Source organism: Pecten maximus, chromosome 16 (genome assembly GCF_902652985.1).
Source record: "Pecten maximus chromosome 16, xPecMax1.1, whole genome shotgun sequence".
Taxonomy (NCBI): domain Eukaryota; kingdom Metazoa; phylum Mollusca; class Bivalvia; order Pectinida; family Pectinidae; genus Pecten; species Pecten maximus.
Window position 1 is genome coordinate 14971270 of NC_047030.1, and position 6197 is coordinate 14977466.

Consider the following 6197-nt stretch of genomic DNA (forward strand, 5'->3'; position numbering starts at 1 on the left):
GAACACAGATGTAGTGACTATAAATTAACATTTAGTAGTTATATCAGTGCAAGAGACGTGTGTTACAATTATAAAGCTATATATGAGTTATAATTAATCATGAATTATGGACACACCCCCCCCCCCCCCCCCCCCCCCATCCCCTCCGATATATACTTATAATACAGCATCGGATTAAAACAAATCAAACTATAATGATGAATTGGAAAAAAAAAGTGGATAACCGCAAAGACGGAAATATCTAATAATCGAAAAATAAACATTACATATTACTATCAATTAATTAAATTAATTTCATACTTATAGGAAAAAGACAGATCCGGGTGTATAAAAGAAGATGAAATACTTAAAATTACATCCAAAAAAAGAAAGAAGAAAAATTAGTAACATCGGCATGATAGCTTTTAATTAAAACTTCCCATTTCATCAAATTAAGAAAGGTTACAAGACATCCAATGGATGATTTATAAAGTACATTATTTTGTCAAGTAAGAAAAAAATCAATTGATAAGATAATCCATCGAATTCAAATAAGATTAAGTACACTATGTTTTATCGTGTTGTATTCAGTTATTATAAAAACCGATGGAAGTACTTTTATATATTCCATTAATGGCTTATTTTGTCGTATTATACGGACATATCGTAAAAGGCTATATTTATGGCATCACACATAAATATCTGTAGTGAAAAACACTGTACTACATAAATTATGTACATGTACATTGTAAACTGTCTGTATAGACTGAATCAACTCTTAGGCCTACAGGGGAATGTAGTCGAGTTTTAATTTGATTTTGTCAGTTATGGAAATATGATAAATAAAACTATACACTGTGTGATACTGAATTTGTTCATTTTAAAAGGACATAATGCGTCAGTCGCCTAAAGACTTCTGACATATCAAAGCATTATAAACTCGTTTACAATAGAACTTTACATTGGCACTCCTATCTGTAGAGCTAACGTAACTTATGCGTTTGTACAATATCATCTACATTTTAAGACCACTATGACGTAACAGTTAACAACTTAGTAACCAACTGTTTATTTATGCGTATAAATATATGGCGAGATATTTATTTTTACAATATGGGGTTCTCCGCCGCCCCCGCACATATCCGGCTGACCTACATTGGACTGGAAGCACGCGTCTGTTTATAATACCAGGGCCTACTTTTTTTTGCTCGGTGCAAGTAAGAACAGGTACAATCTCGATATCATAACGTGCTTTGTCACCCCGACATCGGTGCAATTACTGACGCATGTGATAGGACGTGTTAGGACATTTCTAACCCAATTAAATTCAAATTTACGTTTAATTATAATTACAATCTGATACGCTACCGGGGACATATATATATAATACGCTACACAGGTGGGGAAAATGAACTGAAACGTCACGGAGAAAATATCCAATACTGGTTGTAATATGAAAATCTATTAATTTACAAAATACTTACTAACCGGAAAAAAAGTGTCTGTGGTAAAGCAGATATTTCAGTTTGAACAATATTCTTATTTACACAGTAAAGCTTTAGCCTACCCTAACACAAATATACAATAAAAATTGGAAAACATGCTGAAAACTTATATAATTCAACATATCAACGCGAACGAGCAAAACGAACATCTAGTAAATGTTTCGACACGAGTTATAGTTTAATTATCAATACATTTTTATCAAACAATTAGCTTATAATTAATATTAAACTATGATATTTTAATTTTATCTTTATCAGAAATCAATAAACTATATTTCATTCTTATGCATACAAAACATACAAGAATTCCAATATAAAACATACAAGAATTACAATATAAAACGTACAGGAATTACAATATAAAACGTACAGGAATTACAATATAAAACGTACAGGAATTACAATATAAAACATACAAGAAACACAATATAAAATGTACAGGAATTACAATATAAAAATACAAGAATTCCAATATAAAACATACAAGAATTACAATATAAAACAATTGCAATATATATCATACAAGAATTACAATATAAAACAATTGCAATATAAATCATACAAGAATTACGTATACAATATAAATCATACAAGAATTACAATATAAAACGTACAAGAATTACAATATAAAACTTAAGGCATTAATTTATAAATTGGATTCGGAATCTTCAAACTCATTTTTTTTCTGTAAGGATTTTCGTTACACAAGCAACCGAATGCTGTATTATTGTAATTGAACCGAAACTCGACTCTGCTACACTTTGCCTAATATCTAGTCAAACTTATATCAATAAATGTAATTACTTACAGAAGTAAAAATAACATGAAATTAAATTTTATTTCGATCAGAATGGGTCTGGAAACTCTATATAAGAAGAGATATGTTTGCTAGGTTTCGCTGACTACACATGGACGATGTTCTGTCGGGATCAGCGTTCTTGTTCTGTCTATTGAATTGAAGCATTTTGGTTTGTTTGTTTTTGTTTAACGTCCCATTAACAGCCAGTGTCAGTTAAGGACGTGCCAGGTTTGGAGGTGGAGGAAAGCCGGAGTAACCGGAGAAAAACCACCGGCCTACGGTCAGTACCTGGCAACTGCCACACGAAGGTTTCGAACTCGCAACCCAGAGGTGGAGAGCGATCGATAAAGTGTCGGGACACCTTAACCAATTGAAGCAAATGTTGATCCTCATGTTGGCGACAGTTATGGATATGCTTATAATATATCGAACACAATACGAGATTCCAGTAACCATGGCAATACTGTCTCTACAGTAATATCATTGTCTTTAAACTGCAACATAACATATAGTCAATACCGATCCATTATCTAATTATAGATATCGGAACAAAAACACTGGATTGTGACCTGCCAAGTATGCACCTTCCAAGAAAATTGAATATTATACTATATATATTATTTCATTTTAATTATATAATGTAATGTACATGTAACACTATTGCATATAAACATACATTTTACAGACATGCGGGGTACAGTAACTTTTGACTTTTTTTCATCATCATTATTTTAAAAAAAATGCGGTCATATGTATATTGAATCATCCATGTTTTACGGGAGAAGACGGGTTATAAGTTTTGAACTTGTGTCTGATCCCATTTGTATATTTGTAAAATATGTTAAAATCAAATTTAATTAAATATCTTATATAATAAATGAGATACATTTCTGAAAGATACATAATTAAGTTTATCAGACGGTAATATGAGACCATATGATCAGCCTAAAACCTAATGAATTTGTACTACTGTAAAACCCAGACTAGCGAAAATCAGATAATAAACATAGTCTCTTTTATTTAGCAAAACATTTCTAAAATAAAACCCGATTGTTTTGCAGAAATGTCGCCTACCGTACGCGTGTGGCAGGCGAACCGTACGGAACTGATTCCAACAGTGCTGTGGGAGTTATCGGTCTCCGTACGTGACTTTATATTGCCCGTTAAAAATCTGAACTGGTCAATCAAATGATTTAGATTTTCTTTTGTAGTATAAATAAGATATGGTGTGTAGAGTATAGACAGTCTAAGTATCATTTAATCAATGTCAGTATCTAATCCCATCCAGTATCAGTGACATGTATATTATCCCACAGGCGGCTGGATCTAGTATTATAGTACATTTTTTGGATAAAAAATATCAGAACATACTCGTTAAAAATGGAGTAGGGGTTAATACTGTTTACTTGGAATACTAACCAGATTCAGACGCCTGTAATTATACAAGTTAATAATTATGAATTTTGGCCCAGATCCGACAGTCCAACGCTTGTTAAGTCGTCCATATTCAGTAAGGGTTTGAAGTTCATCATTAGATGAATATCGGAACGAGAACATTTCCGTAGTCCCTAAACCTACTCAAGGTGCAAATGAATTTTGGCGGAAATCCGACCATCCGAGTTGACCAGTCTCCTCTTAGGTCCGTTTTTATTTCAGTGCTGAAAGTCAAGACTTTTCTATGTAACGGACTGAAGACAGACAATATCGCCTTCCTGACAGAGGAACCGCTGAAGGTCAAATGTAATGATATGTATATGTAATGGACTGAAGACAGACAATATAGGCTTCCTGACAGAGGAACCGCTGTAGGTCAAATGTAATGACATTTATATGTAATGGACTGAAGACAGACAATATAGCCTTCCTGACAGAGGACAGTAGGTAAAATTCTTACGAGGTAACAGCTTGAAGGTGTGACCAATGGTGTGAATCTGTCATAAATTCATTAATTATACAGATGTTTAAGTCACACGGTGTATGTTTTTGTCATCGCCGCGTTTCTCGACATAGTAATGCTGGTGCCCGTTTGTGCCACAACTGTTGTTCGCGGTCTTGATTCTAGGGTTTATATTACACAGATAAAATAGACAGCAATCTGGAGTTACTGCCCATGGCTTAGCAGCTTACATACCACCCATATCCCATACCATCTTGCATCTTAAATCAGTTTATAAGGATGATTTTTAAGGTTTAGTGTCCCAGCGCTTTCGTTGTTAAGCCTTCATGGAATAATGATATATTCTTTCGTACCAAATTAATTTTAATCGGTCAATAGGCGATTCAGACCATCTTTAAAAGAAGTTGAGGATCGATCTGAATAGAGAGACTAATCCTGAATTGAGGGAAATGCGTGTCTAGTAGTATTGTTCCAGCATCCATTCATCGCTCAACACTTTGAGATCTTAAACCATTGGGATAGCGTTACAGTAATTCAATATATGATATTCATTTCTCACTTCTAATGGACTATTGGGAGAACTTAATCCGAAGATTTCTTATGGTTTTCTGCATTTTAAAGATCTGATAAGAACATCAGAAATCTTCGGATTAGGGAGGGCTCTCACCACTTGTCTATCCACAATTAATGTGGAATTAGATATTAAAAGAAAGAAGTGAAATGTATCTTTGGAGCTCCCGGATATGTGGCATTTGCTACAGGCAAAGAACAATGTTAACTGTTGCACTGGAAAGAAAGAAAACACCATAATTCTGGTGCAGATAAGTTGGGGACAAAACGTGACATCTTTTTTGTAGTAAGTCATCACTACACTTTTGGGGAAATACACTCTTTATATGAACTGTCAAGAGAAATGTCAATATTTAAAAAATCAAATAAAGACCAAAGACTAATGTGGAAGGACAAATTGAAGAATACAACCTCAGTAGATGATGAGTTTTTATAGTGAGGTAATATTTGAATCAATATAACACTATTATATGTAACCATAGTGGAAACTTTGAATTACCAGTGTGTGGCTGGAGTAAAATTTTAAATACTCTTAAAGAGCACTTCAAAATGGTCACCTTAGCAACCATCTTGGATATTGGACTTACCAAAATATAAGAACACCTGATCAGGACTATTAAGTGAATACTTTCGGGATATCAGGTAAGTATTCCTGGGATTAAGCCGTGGGAATTGATTTTCCAGCCATACTTACTATCTGACCGACTTGAACACTTGATCAGATAATTATCATCAATGAGTTTTAATGGAATCACAATGGCAGTATTTGAGTTTTCTATAAATTTTCAATGCCAGCTATCATAGGAACCAGGCTGTCCTGAACACTGACAACATCTGGCCAGTACCATCTATTGAACATATTAAGTTTCACTTAAATCTGTACACAATTTTAAGACAGATACACCGGTGCTGTTTTAACATATGGACAGAGAACATGGGTAGATAACTGATATCTCGTGTCCCTTCCATTGGAACTTCTAGGATGTGCTACACACTCATGTAGCGGGAGTCACATTCAAAAGGTTCAAAGAGCTGTCCCTTCCTGCTATATTAACTAAGTGAACCAAGCAGCTGTGCATCAGAAAGGGCAGGTATCAGGGGCAGATAACTGATGTCTCCTGTCCCTTCCTGCAAGGGAGATAACTAAGTGAACCAAGCAGCTATTTTTTTTGTTTGTTTTGTTAACAATAATGGAAAGGATAGCAGTTACAGCTATAGTTAAAAACACACAATATTAATTGAGAATATTCAGGATCGTTGTTTTGGCTATATATTTGGGGAATTATTACAAAAAGAGCATGTTCCCCCAAATTCCCTTCACTGAGAGTTTCATGGAGGGATTTCCATGTATCAAAACACCATTATTGTTATGTTTGCCTTTAACACCTATTGACACAACTATTTTCTCATAATGTCTCTTTTGGATATTTGAATCTCCGAAAAACCT